We start from the raw sequence: 18,000 nt of genomic DNA on the forward strand, positions 1-18,000 counted from the left end.
ACTTTGGCTCTTAAGCTGCATATGTACTGACATTTTGACATGCTCCTGTTAACTTAAGAAAAGGATCTTTGCACGCGATCACAATCTATTTAACAGTGTAATGAGATATTTAAGATCTCGCGTCTCACCCCAGGAGGAAGGCTGTCTACTGGTTAGCGGTGCTGACTTCTGTCCAGGACCCTCTGCCGTGTTTGCACTTTCTTCCCCAAATCACAAAAGCAGGGTTTCCTGTACTAATGTGTGTGTAATTCGTGTTTGAATGTCATCGAGTCCAGAGCTGGTTCCTACATTACGTTAAATTTAGTCATAATACACTCTGTGTCGCCGCTATGTTGATAAAGTAAATCACGGAAATAAGATAAGCGATCCGATGTCTGACAGAAAACTGCACACTCTCGTGTAATGTAATAAGCACGGTAAGGAAGAGCGTTAGATGTGGCAAACCTAATGGGGCATTTGATCGACCGGATTTTTTTTTTTTTTAAAAATGAGAATCCACAAATGCAGGAAGAAAACAAAAACCGTTTATGACAGTCAGCGCAAAAAAAAACACCGGTCTAGTCCGCTCGATGCCAGACATCTTTTTCCTCCGGCGGGCAGCGCGCATGCGCCCATGAGCGACTTCTAGGCAGTGTAGACGGGATGGCAGTCGGTGGACTTTTGCAAGAATTTTTAACGGAAAGGATTAGTATTTAATCCGCACCTCCACGCAGGTAAGCGATATGAACCGATGGGTTTAACGTCGTGAGACAAGAGCAATGCTTAACCGCCCCGCCCTTGCCCGGAATGTGGTGCGTCGTGCGCTGTTTATCCGCTAGAGAGGAGAACGCTTAGGTGGCGCTTCGACGCCGAGTAAAGTTGAAAGAATTCTCGTCGCTCAGCGGTGACCGCCTGGCCGCTTACTTCTCGAGGAGTTCACGCTTTGTTCACCTTTTCATCGCGCATCAGCCCAGACGTGTAGTTACTTTCCTCAGAACGCTGCACTGTAATACACATTTTCTTTGGTGTGTCTAACTTAAGAGTTTACAAGAAGTTCTTGTAGTGGAATTGTGCAAAGCAGTGCGCTTAAATAGCGGCTACAATCTGAAAAAGAACGGAGATGGCCCTTTCCCAGCAGTCTGCTTAGTCCTACTGGGCAGGACTGTCTGCTGCGGTCAACCACCGAGGCGACGGGAGAGTTAAACGTGGACCTCAGTAGCATCCTTCGCTCGGCCATCTGGTCTTTGAAAAGTTACCTCGAGTAACTCGAAATTGGAAGCTGAAGTGCGAGACGATTCCTTAAACTACTGTGTATCTTCCTGAGTCTGGTAAAGGTGGCAGGATAGTTTGAGTTTGTTGACCTCTTGAATTCGCTTTTGCGGTGCAGTCTATACAGTACTTTCTTACTTTTCTGTCATTGCTTGGGTTTCAAGCCTCCCGCCATTGACTGATAGGTAGCATGCATTTGGATTATTGTGGGAGTTGACTCGAGCATCTTTTGATTTTGTCTGCTGCCACGCCATATACAAAATGATAGGGCTCTTGCTCCCTTTGTACCTTTAACGGAGAAATGTTTAAGAAACTTAATGAATGAATTTAAATCTGCTGGCGTTGTGGTACAGTTAAATTAGTATTTGTTTTCATTGGTATAATAATTACCCCTTATGAGTAGAATGTGCTCCCCGTAGTACTCGCAGAGAGAACTTTTATTTCAGCCAACATGAAAATTGATAGGTGGCTATTTTTGATATCAAAAAGATATTCTGCATACAAAATAGTTTATATTTTTGTTTATTGTGAACATCACCCATTATGGATAAAATGTGTTGATGGGTGTCCATAGTGTAAAATTTGAGTTTAGAAAATGAGAAAATTAATGTGTGACTGGAACTGAACAAATTATCAGGAAGACCTGTACATCTGCTTGTGCATGCAGTTATCTAATCAGCCAATCATGTGGCTGCAGTGCAATGCATGAAATCATGCAGATAAGGGTAAGGAGCTTCAGTTAATGTTCTCTTCAAAGATGAGAATAAGGAAAAATGAGAGCTCAGTGATTCCGAACGTGACTAAGGTGCAAGACAGTCTGGTTTTAGTATTTCGGTAACTGTTGATCTCCTGGGATTTTCATGCCCAACAGTCCGTACAGTTTAATCAGAATGGTGTGAAAAATATATATATATATATATATTCAGTGAATGTTAGTTCTGTGGACAGAAGTGCCTTATTAAGGAGAGAACTCAGAGGAGAACTGGCAGACTGGTTCCAGCTGACAGAAAGGCTATGGTAACTTAGATAACCACTCTGTATGCCAGTAATGAGCAGAAAAGTATCTCAGAATGCATTGAACCTTTAGGTAGACAGACTACAACAACAGAAGGCCACGTTGGGCTCAACTCCTTTCAGCCAAGAACTGAAAGCTGAGGCAGCAGTGGGCACAGATTCCCAAAACTGGATAGTTGAACACTACAAAAATGTATCCTGGTCTGATGAATCACAAATTCTGCTGCGGCGCACAGGTGACAGGGTCAGAGCTTGGTATCAAGAGTTGAAATCTATGTACCCAACCTGTGCCAATAGTCCAGACTTGTGGAGGTGGTATTATGATGCGGAGAGAATGTTTTTTTGGCACACTTAGTTTGGGCCCGTTAGTACCAATCTATCATTGCATGAATATCATAGCCTATTTGAATGTTACTCCTGACAATATGCTTCCCTTCATAGCCACAGTTTACTCATCTTTTAATAGCTACTTCCTGCATAATAATGCACCACATCACAGAGCAAAAGCAATTTCAAACTGTTTTCTTGAACAAGACATTGAGTTCACTGTTCTTCAATTTCTTATCAATCATCAAATCCAAATCCAATTGGGTACCTTTGGGATGTGATAGAACTGGAGAATCACAGCATGAATGTGCAACTGACACATCTACAGAAACTAAGTGATGCTGTCATGTCAGCATGGGCCTGAATTTCAAAGGAATGTTTCCAACATCTTGTAGAACCCATGCCACAAAGAACCGAGGCTGATTTGAGAGCAAAAAAAAATGCCTACTCCTTAATAATTTGCTTGGTGTGTTGTATATGAATGCAATATTTGTTATATAGCAACTTTTGTTGAGAACATCATTCCTTATGAGTAAAATGTCACCCTCTCCAACACAGTATTGAGGTTTAGTGGAAATCTTTATCAAGGTGGTATAGGAGATACAATCTTTGTTACTGTTGGCAGCATCTATGATAAATGTCACCCTTTAAGTGTAAAACATGCACACACCAGCGTACTGTGTGCACGTAGAGGTAGATCTGAATTCATGAAAAGAGAAAATCTATACATATGGGGAAACATTTTCAAAAAGTTTTAAAATTTAAAAGTTTAAAATTATTGTTATATATGATACATTTCATTGTGAGTATCAACCTTCTGGAGCAGAATGTGACATTACAGTCAAGTTGAAAATGAGTTCAAAAAATGGAAGTTTACTGGAAATCTATCAGGATAATATAGCTGACAAAATATTTTGTCATGGTAAACAATTACTCACTTGAGTCAGCTCAAGTTCCACTGTGTAAGTATGCTGTTGAGTAAATGGCTGAATGGAAATATCAATACGGAAGCTACAGTTTACCCAGTACTTATGTAATAGAGCCATATTAGTTGGCTGTGACCCCAGTTGCTCTTATACTAGAGATATAATGTTCAGAAACTGGATGGATGAATGGACATCTTTTTTTTACGGAGATACAATTGGCACAGTAATTGTTTATATTAACCATTTAGTGGTGAACATTATCTTACAGTACTGTACCAATACTGTATAATTTGTTCCACAGTTTATACCTATTGAACTAATGCAGATTAAGTGACTTGCCTGGAGTTAACTTTGCTCACCTGTTATGACATTCATGAGTGTATTATGATCTAGAGTATATATGTGTGTGTATATATTTGATTTGTATCCATTCCTTCCTTTTTTAGTGATTTTTAACACTTACAATGAACGAACTAAAAAGCTTATGTAATTAGTGAAATTAGTTTTTTTTAACTTTGGGAACTTCAATGCACACATTTTAATGTTTGCAGACTGTCTGTCGTAATGTGTTTTCTTGGTGAAGCAGGCAAGCCTCTGAAGGTTTCATGTACCTTTCTTTCAATATTCCCCTCAGTGGTGTGTTCTACAGACATGATTTTTTCAAACCTTTTCAGTCACACATAAGTTAGGACACCACTGTCCACAGTTTCCTCTGTATTGAGGTCAAGATTTGAATACACTGCTGCATGCCTTTCTGGGAGCATTATTTTGGTGAACTGAGTAATAGTATTAACTTTTAGGCATAGATTTTGGAATAGACGATGGGTTCCATTTGAATATCTGTTACTTGTACATGCCTTGATGATAACTTGATCTTTATATTTATAATTCACTGATTCACAAACAGAGCACCATGATGGCACAGTTCTTAATGCTGCAATAATGCTGCTGGATTTGAATAATTGTCTGATTGCTGTTTGTGCAGAATATTCTCCCCTCGTTAGGGCTGGGCGGTATGACCAAAATTCTATATCATGGCATTTTTCAAAATTATACCAGTTTCACGATATTCAACGGTATTTTTTTCCCCATGCATGAGTGGATGTTAACCACATTTTCAACTGCAATTACTGCAGTAGACTGGCTAAGAATAACCTATTCCACTGTCATGAGAATTGTACATTGTACAAAAAAAACATTTTAATGTGCACACACGTATTAATACAGGTTTGCATGGCCCCATAAAGTGATAATTTTCAAGGGGGTGACACTAATGAAGAGAAGGAATCACATTGCATTACAGTTGCAGTCAAAATGTAGAACCTTTTTATTGAACAAATTTTGCAAACAACTTAAACTAAAATTTTGACAACATTTTTTCAACCATGCAAAGAGGCATTTAGACTTAGTAAAATATCTAGAGGTGCTTGTCAAAAGTTGTTTTGCACTGAACATGTCTTAGAAAAGGAATAAATAGTAAATATTTTTTGTAAACCAACTACACTTTCTGTTAATGTTAACAATCTCTGGCCACTGACACGTTAGCTATATGGATTGTAATGGCGTTGGTTATCTTGATCCACGGCTTGCTTTTTTTGTCGTAGGCAGTCCTCTAGCAAATGCGTCTACAAGTGACGTCTGACTCAAGTGTCCTCTAGCTTTTTCAGTTTTACCTGAGGATGTGGAGGGTGCCAATCTTAGTTCCATACATTCATGGTACTCCAAAGCATGTTTGCGGCTAAGGTGGTGCAGCAAATTGCTCGTGTTACCGCCTCCAGCGACAACTTTAGCTCAACAGCATTTGCAGTAAATAGTTGTTTGGTGCACATCTGACCTTTTAAAACCAAAATGTCCAGACAACAGACGTGGCTCCTTTTTTCTGCAAAAGTTCTTCTGTGTTATCATGTTCAACTTTATCATCTGCTAAAGCTTCAGTTTTGGAATGTTCTCTGTCAATTTTCACAGCTCAATACCTCCACTAACGCATGTACTCTGTTGCATGGGTGTTTAGCGGTGTAGCAGTGAAAAAAGTCCCCCCTTAAACAGTTTCCTGTTTTCGGTATGAACCGGTATACCTCCAGCACTACCCCTCGTCTAGCCCCATTGTCTGTTTTCTCAGTGTGCTGCGACTTTACACCTCCACCAAAGATATATAGGTCAAAGTAATTGGTGACTTTTAACTCCTTTGATCTTTTTTGGTAAGACATCATTTGTAGTTCTAGTTCATTAGCTCTTCTCTGGGATTTTTTTTACACTGATTTGTCCTTCATGCATTAATGAAACGAAAACCTGCAATAATATTCCAAATGTGACCTCACAAAAGTGGGACTACTTCTATGCCCTTATCACAAGGCAACCTTCACGGCTTCAATTTGATTTTCTTGAATTTGTATACAACTAGGAGGCTTCGCTCGCCAACCCCCCGTGCTTGGTTTTCCAGATGCACAATTTTAAGATTTTTTTTTTTCTTTAAATTGTTGCTATTTCATTAGTTTCACTTTTATTTCAGAACTTCTTTAAAAATAATATTTGGAATCTTTCGAGTCCCAACATGCTGAATCTTTTAAATGAGGTCCGTGAGACATGTGTTTAATGACTTTGTACCATAATTCAGGATAGGTTTCTCAGTTTGGAATTTCAGCACAGACAAAATGATCTACATCATCAGCAGTTAATAATTTTTTTTGCAAAGTAACAAATAAATGCATGTGAGGTAAACCCCGTTTTTGAAATTCTCTGACTTAAACTTCAAAGCCTTACAATATTTACATACTTCAGACATATCACTTATGTCCATATATTCGATCTCTATTCACCTTTTCGTTATCCCCCACCCCCCCTTACCGCATCAATCAATACCCCGCTGTCAGTCTTCCGTGCTGTACTCCACTCTCCCTCAATCGAACCTAACAGTCACTCCAAAAAAAAAAAAAGGCTTCAACCTGGAAGGGATGCTACAATACTTTCGAATTTTCCTGCGTTCATATTCTTTACCTTTCTCTGCATGTGTATCGTGCCATCGTTTTTTTTGAACATTTTGAATTCCACTGCTTTCATAATCTCTAACCTGCTCTGCATGTGTATAGCACCAACGTTTTTGAACGTCTTTATGAAGTTATACTTTGTCTTTTAATTCTGAGCCTGATTGGACGTGCTTTTTTTTCAATTCAACTTGTTCTGGACTGATTATTACTTTCCTTATATTTTGAATTTGCACCTAGATTATTCTTTTTCTTTTTTGCATTTTTTTCTCTCCAATGCTTTTGAGTTTCTTTTCTCCAAGCTGCTCTTTCTTCTTCGCTTAGTCGTCGACATTTCATCTATAACGTATTGTCCTTATACGCTTTATATTAACTGAGAGCCCTGGATCTGTGTGTGCTCAGCCTTGACACGACTGAGCATTTTGCTGCCCGTGGTCTTATTTGATATTAGTTGTAAGTAGGGCATATCTTGCAAGAATCTCATGTTCTACGTCCCTGCGAGATGGTCCTGTGTCAATCTCTTGGCACAAAGTCTCATGTTTAAGGTCCACACGAGATGCTCCATGGCCAATCTCTTTTGTCTCGCGGATCTTTTAAGTGTCTTCCGTGATCTTCACGTGAAGATCACGTCTCGTCTCCCTAGTCATTCTCTCCCAGGATTTTTTTTTTTATAATCGATATACAGTATTCTGCAGTGGGTTGGCACCCTGCCCGGGATTGGTTCTTGTCTTGTGCCCTGTGTTGGCTGGGATTGGCTCCAGCAGACCCCCGTGACCCTGAGTTCAGATTCAGCGGGTTGGAAAATGGGTGGATGGATATACAGTATTTCTTTTTTTAATCTAAAACATACTATTTGTTTCTATTAAATTTAATAAACTTGAAATCTGGGCAAATCCTAATCTGTCCTGATGCATCTGTAGTGATGTAGTGACTCTAGAGTATATAATAATATCAATAATTTTATTGTATCTGAAGATTTAGTGAACTTTTGTCCAACTCAGTAAGTACATAATTTTTTAATCCTATTTTTAGTTGAAGTATCCTAAGTGAGTAAAATGGCATTCACACATTGAATTTTCTTGACCTTTATACACCTTTGGAGTTAAATAAAGAAGCAGGCTATAGGTACACACAAGCTCACTATTTTCCTTCAGAAAACCTATGTGTACAAGTATAGACAGTAATAAAAATTTTTAATATTTATTTTTTAACAATAATGGGTCAGGTTCAGTGTCAGCAGCTGTTTGATTTGAACAGGACCTTTAAACTGTTACTGTAAGTTCATATCCCAGTTCCTCCTTATTCCCTAGAAAAATTGCTCTAACCAGGGTAATTGAGACCAGTTGCTTGGAAGAGCAGAATATTGTAGATTCATGTCCTACTGTAGCCTAATAATTCCACTTTTCTTTTAGTTTAATTTCTGCTACTGTTTTTCTGCGCCTGCTACTGAGCTTGGAAACACTCTTGTAGTTTTTTAGCCTGCTTCATTCCTTTTCCATAAATCAAGCCCATAATTGTTAGGACACTTTAAGCAAGCTAATGGTGATGACATTCTCACTTATTTTTTTCATGCTGTAGCCATTCTGATGACAAAACTGTAGAGTCAGCATTGATGTTCTACAGTTTTTAAACACTAACCTATTAGTTTATAAATGTATTTTGGTGGAAGTTTGTTTTGTGTAATGCATGATTTTTTTTTTTTGTGACTTGGAGTCATACTTGCACTAGTCCGCAGACAAAGTGCAAACACTTATTGTAGTTTATGCAGATAATGAAAATAAATGTGACTTGGAAGCATTTATCGGTAAAGGGAAAGTGTATAAGTATTATTGAAGACAGAAAAAAACAGGCATTATACACAGTGTGAAAGAGTGTAGAGAAAAATAAGAACTGAAGCAAGAGTAGAAAAAGCAGTGGAAATTACAATTAACACAGTAGTAATTTATCCCACATCTTGCATGAGGGTAGATGAATAATTATCTGTCTGTTGCATTTGATTTTGTCAGTGCACAAGTACAGCTTTCTTTGTTTTTCTCGATTCTAATGGAAAACACCCGAAACCAGGCCATCAAACTGGATTCAGTTCTAGATGTTGATAATAAATGGCATAAATGGGCCTCAAGCAAGTCACTTAACATGCTACTGTAAGAATCATAAGTTGTATTAATTAAAAGTGTACAACAAGAAATCCATTTAATTTAAGTGGTGAAATGGTACAATTAGTACAAAAATATTCTTGTTTTTTTCTGTAGTAGTTTTATTTAAATTATCATTGTGGAATAGTAATACATATAATCATTGAAATTAGTTTTTTTCTGCAGGTCCTTAAGTTTTCCTCTTTAATTCTAAAAACATGCAGGTTAGGTTATTTGTCAACTGCAAAAGTAAGCCATCGTGAGTAACTATGGGGATGTTTTTGTGACTAAGTGTGCATAGTGAGGGACTGGTGTCCCCTCAAGGATTGATTGCTGCTTTGTGTTCAGTGCTATCAGTTGCATTAAATTAATTAAGCCAATAAATCAATGTGCAATTGTGCAGTTTATGACCAAACCCAGTTCTTCTATAAGCAGGAGTTTCTAATACTTATAGGTGACAGTGTTAAAGGCTGATTTATAAATATGTAATTGACATCATGTGCTGATTTATGAACTTAAGACAGAATTCATTGCATCTTCTTTACGTAAACTAATTCTCAAACCTTAATCTTATTTTGAAAAGAGACACACGGCAGACTATTGCCTTCCAAGACCTATTATATGCTTATTTTACATTGAATTATTTAAATTTTATTTTACATATATACATAAATACTCTCAAACGTACTCAATCCATTAATACTTGTGGGTGCTTGATCATATCTCATCAGGCCTGGGGAAGGTAGGGAATAAACTTGGATAAGACTGTTGTCCGTTGTAGGGCCACTCATGCAAATATCCAAAGTCATACCAGGCTGATTTAGAATCACAGTTCTTTGTGATTTTTATGACAGACTATTTTGATAGTTTCATTATCAGCTCTAATATAAAATTGTTAGCCTTGTAGCCCATCTAATAATTAGATTTCTTTGGGCACTAAGATGCCATGTGTTTGTTCATTACTTAACATTCTTTTATGACATCTGATAGCAGCTGTAGTTTACGTCAGTACTTTAATTACAGCATTTAAATTCTTATGGCAGTTTTTATGACAAGCTTATTGGATTTGGTGTGCATCTTCATCATTTCCGTTCTGTCTGTTGAGTTGCAAGGCTCAACTTAAAGAGGAATCAAAGTCATTTACATTGCTCACAAACAAATACACTTGGAATTACAAAACTTAAACACTTCAGTTGTTTAGTGTTGCAGCTCTACACTTTTGAACAATTGTGCATACAGAATAAACAGATAAGAGTTTGATGAGAACATATTGACAACATAAAAGAGACATTTTAGTATAGCTCTGTGTTAGCAACATTGACTTTAGTTGCAGCACATACATTCTATAGGTTTCATGTATAGTTTAAACTTATATTTTGTTCTCTGAAGACAAATTGTGCAGCATTTATCCATCCATCCATCCATTATCCAACCCGCTGAATCCGAACACAGGGTCACGGGGGTCTGCTGGAGCCAATCCCAGCCAACACAGGGCACAATGCAGGAACTAATCCCAGGCAGGGTGCCAGCCCACCGCAGGACACACACAAACACACCCACACACACCAAGCACACACTAGGACCAATTTAGAATCGCCAATCCACCTAACCTGCATGTCTTTGGACTGTGGGAGGAAACCCACGCAGACACGGGGAGAACATGCAAACTCCGCGCAGGGAAGACCCGGGAAGCGAACCCAGGTCCCCAGGTCTCCCAACTGCGAGGCAGCAGCGCTACCCACTGCGCCACCGTGCCGCCCCGTGCAGCATTTATTTTAACTAAAATATCCTAATACAATTACAATTTACTGGTCCTTTTCCAGATCCAGTGGGAGGTATTTAAAATGTGTGAGACAAGCAAATTAGCAACAAGCTTTAATTAAATTGGTGATATGTCCAGTATTTGAAGTATTCGTTGCACCATTAATTGCTCGTTAGTAAGTACATTTATGTGGTGATAATCTAAAGTGAAGTAACGAAACAATGTCATTTGGGAAATAAAACTTCTGTCTTGCAGCTATTGTACAGATAAGACAAGGAATTTAGCAGTTGGAATAAACATCACCAGCATGACAGGCCTTGCTCATCTTTATTTCTGAAAAGAACATAAAATCTACAGGAACCAAAACATTTTTACTTGCAGGTGTCTTTTATGTGTTTATAACTCTAAAGTCAACAGTCCAAACAGGGGAATAAGATATTTTAAACCATTTAAAGAGAACATTCTGTCCAGCTGTTGTATGTTGTTGGCAAATTTGTCTCACTATTTCATTCATTTTGTCTTAAAAAAGAACAGAGTATCACAATTCAGCAGTTCATTCGTGTTTTGGCAAACTCTATGTAAGCAACAGCTTTACTTTAAATGCATGATCATCTAGTGAGTTGTGATGTTTAATATTAGGATTTCTTTAGCATTATTTTTTGTGGTGAGTGCCTTGAATATGTAAAGAATTGTAATTAATATTGATTGCCACTTCAAAATGAGCTTACCAAAGTAATAGAAAAAGGCAACTCAGAAATATGCTGCTCTGACATAACGATAACTGTGCTGTAGAGTCAAACTGATTCACTGTCTGAGACAATCCCATTAATGATTTACGTGTAGCTGTATATCTGCTTTGCTTGTCAGGCAAGTACCTGCATGTTATCTGATGTCATCACAAAGTAATGTTTCCCCTCATTTGTACTGAACTGAATTTGTTTTTTTATTCTTATTATTTTTAAGTCAATGCAAGCTTACACCGTAGGTGAGAATACAATTAAAAATTGTTTGACTTATGTTCAGCTTATGGTAGTGAAATAATACTGCATAAACCATGAATACAATAAACATAAATTCTAGCTTTTCCCATGGAAATCTGGTTCCACTGCCATGGAAATTGGGTTTGTGCCCATAGTGACGTAAAACGACTGGCTTATCAGTAAGGGCTTTTCTTTCAGCTATCTTAGCATTTCACAGCCACATAGGGTGTGATTTTCAAGAGTTTGAAACAAATTTGCTGAAAGTTTACTATCATTGGTCTGAGTCTCCAATTATTGGGAAGCAAATTAGTAAATAGTAACACAAAATGTATGGATGCTTGAATAGTTAATTTGATTTATAGTTAATCAGGGTAACAAGTCAATCCATTCTTTATGGTATTTATGACCAAAATAATGAAAATATTTGAAGAAGAATTTTGGGGGAATCAAACATTTTAGAAATGTGGCAAGGCAAAACCAGTATACTTGTACTTAATGAGAAACAGGAGAGTATCATAAGTTTCCAGGTTATAGTAATGATAGGTGTGAGTATTAAAAAGATGTTCACATCTCTTTTGCCTTAAATCATAGAACATTGTAACTAAACTGAAATGTATGCTAAATAAAATGTTTGCAATTTGATTGTGTCTTACTGGTATGAAAGAAATAAAATTTGTTTTATACCACCAGTTTTACCTTTTTATATTATTTATTTACCTGTTTTTTAAAATCTCGAGTTGTTAGCGTAATAGCTTGCACATTAGGGGAAAAACAATGGTCCATTTGCCTTTCTATACAATGTAAAGGAATGGGAACCTTTAGGCAGTGATGGTTCATGTATGCTTCACAGATATATTGTTACCAGGGGAAAAATGAAAATGATTGTGTATTTTACAAATAAAATTATAAAGTGCAGAGTTATGTGTAATATTTGTAGTTGTTGATACAGTTACATGTTAGTATTACGTGTGTTACATCAGTCTAATTGCTTAAATGCAGACATTTTCCATTAGACATCTTTTGGTGGAGCTGCGGAATCACTTGACATAAACAGCAAATTTCATTAACTCTTCTCTCTGGTGTTTCTAAATATGGAGTTGCATAGTAAATTTGTTAGTAGATAGATAGATAGATACTTTATTAATCCCAATGGGAAATTCACATTCTTCAGCAGCAGCATACTGATACAATAAATAATATTAAATTAAAGAATGATAATAATGCAGGTGAAAAACAGACGATAACTATGTATAATGTTAAATGTTAACGTTTACCCCCCCGGATGGAATTAAAGAGTCGCATAGTTTGGGGGAGGAACGATCTCCTCAATCTATCAGTGGAGCAGGACAGTGACAGCAGTCTGTCGCTGTAGCTGCTCTTCTGTCTGGAGATGATACTATTAAGTGGATGCAGTGGATTCTCCATAATTGATAGGAGCCTGCTGAGTGCCCTTCGCTCTGCCACAGATGTTAAACTGTCCAGCTCCATGCCAACAATAGAGCTTGCCTTCCTCACCAGTTTGTCCAGACGTGAGGCATCTTTCCTCTTAATGCTGCCTCCCCAGCACACCACTGCGTAGAAGAGGACGCTCACCACAACTGTCTGATAGAACATCTGCAGCATCTTATTGCAGATGTTGAAGGACGCCAGCCTTCTAAGGTAGTATAACCGGCTCTGTCCTTTCTTGCACAGCGCATCAGTATTGGCAGTCCAGTCTAATTTATCATCCAGGTGCACTCCCAGATATTTATAGGTCTGCACCATCTGCACACAGTCACCTTTGATGATCACTGGGTCTATGAGGGGTCTGGGCCTCCTAAAATCCACCACCAGCTCTTTGGTTTTGCTGGTGTTCAGGTGTAGGTGGTTTGAGTCGCACCATTTAACAAAGTCATTGATTAGGTCCCTATACTCCTCCTCCAGCCCATTCCACATGTGAAAAAAATTAAGAATTTTTTGTTGGATCAAACCTGCATAGGAATTAGTGGATTAAGTTATAATAACAATGGAGGCTTGAAGGGTGCCCAGTTGGCAAGAGTATGTTGGGGCAAAGTCATCATTAAGCTGCTACAAGAAAGGTTATATTTTCACAAACAGAGGCCCCGAAGCTCCAAGGGAAGAGAGGAACTTCACTCTCCCATAGAAGCCTGTGCCAACCTATACAGAACATTAGTGAGAGATGTAGTGACATCCCAGGAGGAAACATGCAGTATATAGTGTTATGTATATGTAACTCGTTTATATTGCTATTATAGCGCAAATGATATTTCCTGTACCCTCACCTAAAAGATAGTTTGGGTTTTATCATGTGCAAAGTTGTGTACTTAAACTTTCTAACTTTCCTAGTAACAGTCTGTCTATAGGATGATTTACAACTTGTTAGCTGTCTTTCTTATCTATGCCTATATAAGCTTAAGAATGTCTTTGTCTAGTCAGGTTGGCTTAAGAAGAATGGATAATTCACTTGCCACTTTGACATAAAACTACTAAATTACAATATATATATATATATATATATATATATATATATATATATATATATATATATAACAAACAAACAAATTCACACACCAGATCCTTTGCAGATGTACATTGGAACATTTATTTCAAGTAATCCACAGCATCCTCCAGGGCTCTAGAGGACAACAAATGCCAGATAAGCTACTTGGAGAGAGCCTAGGGGGTCATGGGTGGTAGGTGCCGGTCCAGCCTGACTCTTAGATAACAAGCGGTAGCACAGGATCCCGAGTTGAGGAAGCTGCAGCTGGGTTGCTAAATTAAGGTATAGTTAAAGAAAGATTGCAGTCTCCTGCCCATACATAGTTGGGCAGATCATAACTCAAAGTACAAAGGAAATGGACCATATTACACATTTATGAAGGTGTGGAGTAGGCTGCTTGGAGTGTGGCCCTTTATGGCGTTTTAAAGGCTAATCATGGACACCTGAGGCTGCTAGAGGAACTTCAAATCTGTTGTCTGCGTAACCAAAACAGGTGCACACTTGACTCTAGAAGTAATTTTGGAGCTTGGCCACTACCACTCCAAGTACTACTAGGAGAGGCTTACATTTTTTAATTGAAAGAGGCATTGTTAAGTCTAGACTCTAAAAGACAATTTAATACAAATTGAAGATGGTGGGACAAAAAGCCCAGGGCTATGAGACCTAGAATGAGAGATGAGATATGAAAAATGGGCAAAAAAGGTGAGTGAACTTGCATAGGTTAAAACCTATTAAGTTAGGCTGGATGCACCTGTGGTTTGATTGGCTTATCTTTTGATATACAGTATATACAATCTTCTCTCCACATTGAGTGCTTTTAAAATAAACAGACATACAATACCCAAAAAATTAAGGGAACACTTAAATTACACATTGGCTCTTGATGAATGAAATAGTCAAATGGAAAGTCCTTACTGAGTAATACTGTGAAATTTGTTGAGAACAAAATGATTTAACAGTGGTCAATGAAAACCAAAATCACCAACCCATTGAAGGCTGAATTCAACATCTCACCAAAAATCAAAGTCAAAAACTAAAATCACATGCTGATCCAACTCATGTAAATGTCAACATGGGAACTCTAGGGTGTTGTACCATGTTAGCCATAATGAATGTAGTGAGAAGTCAAGCAAAATAACACCTTTTATTGGCTAACTAAAAAGATTACAATATGCAAGATTTCAAGGCAACTTAAGGCCCCTTCTTCAGGCAAGATGTAATCTATTCACAAACAGTAAATTGAACAGCAGTTCATCCTGGAATATTTATGTATGGCCCTTTGGATATGTAGATGTCTATCTATTCAACATACTGAGGATGTTGAGAGCACCTTTGCAAACATTGTAGGAGCGAGTTGAAAGATGATGTGTTAATGACAACACAGCATGCAGGTAGTGTTTGATCAGATGAATCAGTGTCCCCCCTCTCCCCCAGGATTTTGGGATATAAAAAAGGTGGGTAGGTGCCTAACAAAACATGCAACCTGCCTACTAACAACTGCAAAAGTAACACATTAAATAGTTTATTTGTACTCATTGAAAATTGATCAGTAATACGGTATTTAATCTTTTTACTGAAATGTTTTCACTGATATTAATTTGAAACTAGCCCTTTAAAAGTTCTTTCATGGACTGTTAAGCCCCTTTACATGTTAAATTGTATGTTTTGTTTAAGATATTCAAAGTTGTGCACTATCAACCAATTATAATATTTGCTTTTAAAAAGTCGTGGTTACTAGAAAAAGTAAAGGAGGCTCCAGTTAAAAATGTACCACTGTTTAATTCTTATGCCTTACTTCTCTATTAAATTACCTTTCTCATTAGGATGAAACTAACATTTAGTATTCATACTAATAATTATTATACAGCCATTATTAATAATTAGTGTTGATCAGCAAATTTCACCAAAGCGTTATGTACATCGAATTTGCTGTCTTCACGGTCGCCCATGTTCGTCCAATTATTTACTGATAATTCGGCTGGTTTAGGAGATTTTTTTTTTTTCTTAATACCAGCACCCCTTAATGCTTTGCGAGGCCAGTGCGACATCCTCGGGAGCTGTAACAGCCAGCATTGATGGGATCACCCTCCCCCGGGTGTATAATACTGATCTTTTGCATTACAGACTCTGCGGGATGAGTTATCTGTGCTTCTAGCCAAATGTACAGGTGGATCTTTGAGTTCCACAACAATATAAGAGAAGGAGTTGCATGCCCTATGCTTGCATAATAATTAGCCACATGCAGATAAAAAACAAAACTTGAAGGTGACTGACCGCCCCCCCCCCCCCCAAACACAAGAGACTCTATGAAATAATAATAATAATGAAAGGTTTATTACTATTTACAAGACGTTTCTATCTTTTTGATAAAAGAAAAAGTGCAAAATGTCAATACAAACAGTTTGGAGAGTCAGTGGCGCCACCTTGAAATTTCTGACTTTTGACTATGATTTCGGTATTTCTGTTTTGTTTTGACAAAATCTATGATTGCACGTCTCTGACTGCTTTCTTTCTTCTTTGATATCACAGTGGTTGGCTCTACTGCTGTACTGTTCAATTTACCATTTTGGCCACAATAATCTTTCCAGTATAGTTTGGCAGATGTTTCCATAGCCCTCAGAGACACTTTAAAGATGGCTGCACCATTATAATCCAGTCAAAGTTAGTTCAGTTTGTCCTTTCTCATTGACTTTAATGCAGTTTACCAAGTTCAGCAAACATCATAAACATTTCTGTGATTTTGGGGAACTCAAAGTGAAGCGAAGTTGGCATTGTTCGCTCATCACTATTAATAACAGTAAAGCATCATAAACCTTTGGCATCACTGCTTAAGTGCAATTTCTGTTCTGTTTCTCTTCTTGTTCTGAAGTCTGCTTTGAGGCTCGCTTTGCAATTCAGTGCTTTACCTTAGTCATTGTTCACCTTTGAACTAAATCTTCACTAATTTTTTGGTATATGATAAACACTATCTAGGGTGATGAATTTCAAATCCAGTACAATTACTAATTCTTTGAGCATTTCTGTTCACTTGTTCGTTTTTTTCATTGCTCATGCTTTCCTTTGCCTGACTAGTAATTGAATAGTTGGTCAAGGGCATTTATTCTTTCACTCAGCTTTTCAATATAATACCTTCTCATTGTATATACTAGTTCACCGGTTCATACCATTGTTATGCCCATTCACATTCAGTTATTTTATTGGTTGGAAATAATAAAGTCAGCAGGTATGATGAGACAGTTTCAAATTTTGCCATTGTAGTTTAAAATGGATGTAGATACATTTATTTAAATACTTTCTCAAAAATGTTGTTATATAGTAACTGCACATCACTAGAAGCAGTTGCAAAAAGTCTGATCTTGTATGAATTTTTCCATTATAGTTTTGAGTTAGCAAGAGCTATGTCAAACTAAGGTAGTTTTGTATGGACAGCACAAAAAAAAAAAAAACTATTACAGTGCTATGCAGTTATATGGTGCTGTAACTGACATTTGCATGGCAAAGATTCAAAGTTTTGAGAATGTTTAACAATGAAGTTCACACCATTAGACTAACATTATTCTTGTAAGTTAAGTCCACAGAGTACACAAAGTAGGGTGTGATAATGGATTTCAAAACTTGTTCTATGAACCAGAATTTGGTCCCTAACAGGTATGGTGGACCGCCACGGCCCTTACCCAGCCGGGATGCCCCAAACATGGAAGGACCGGGGGAGAGGGACCAACAGTGGGCAGTCCACTTTGCTCCCAGTAGGGCCACGGGTTATGAGCATGGAAGCTCAACCCTGCTGGGGCCAGTGGCCACAGCCAGGGGGCGCCTGGATATTTGCAGGGCCCTACTTGACAGCACTTCTGCCACACCTGGAAGTGCTGCTGGAAGAAGCTCATTGGGCACCTGGAGTCCTTACGGGTGCCCTATAAAGGGAGCCAGTCACCACCACTCAATGGCCAGAGTCGGGAGGAAGAGGTCAAAGCCTGAGGAGGAGTGGAGGCGGATGAACTGGTGGCAAAGAAAGGACTATGTTGGGTTCGGTGAGCCTTCTGTCTTGGTGATTTGTGCACTGAACTGTAAACAAACCGCGTATTGTGTGTGATAAAATGTGTGTCCTACCTGTCTGTGTTGGGGTTGGC

The 18,000-nt window shown here is 38.0% G+C and overlaps 1 protein-coding gene across 1 annotated transcript in view; it reads left to right on the forward strand.

The window, feature by feature from the left end:
* Positions 1-587: 587 nt before the first annotated feature.
* Positions 588-18,000, forward strand: part of LOC114647044 (paladin-like) — a 256,380-nt gene continuing 238,967 nt past the window's right edge. The window contains exon 1 of the mRNA XM_028795527.2: positions 588-713. The gene's annotated coding sequence lies outside the window, so the exon portion shown is untranslated. The remainder of the gene's footprint in view (positions 714-18,000) is intronic.

Source organism: Erpetoichthys calabaricus, chromosome 2 (genome assembly GCF_900747795.2).
Source record: "Erpetoichthys calabaricus chromosome 2, fErpCal1.3, whole genome shotgun sequence".
Taxonomy (NCBI): domain Eukaryota; kingdom Metazoa; phylum Chordata; class Cladistia; order Polypteriformes; family Polypteridae; genus Erpetoichthys; species Erpetoichthys calabaricus.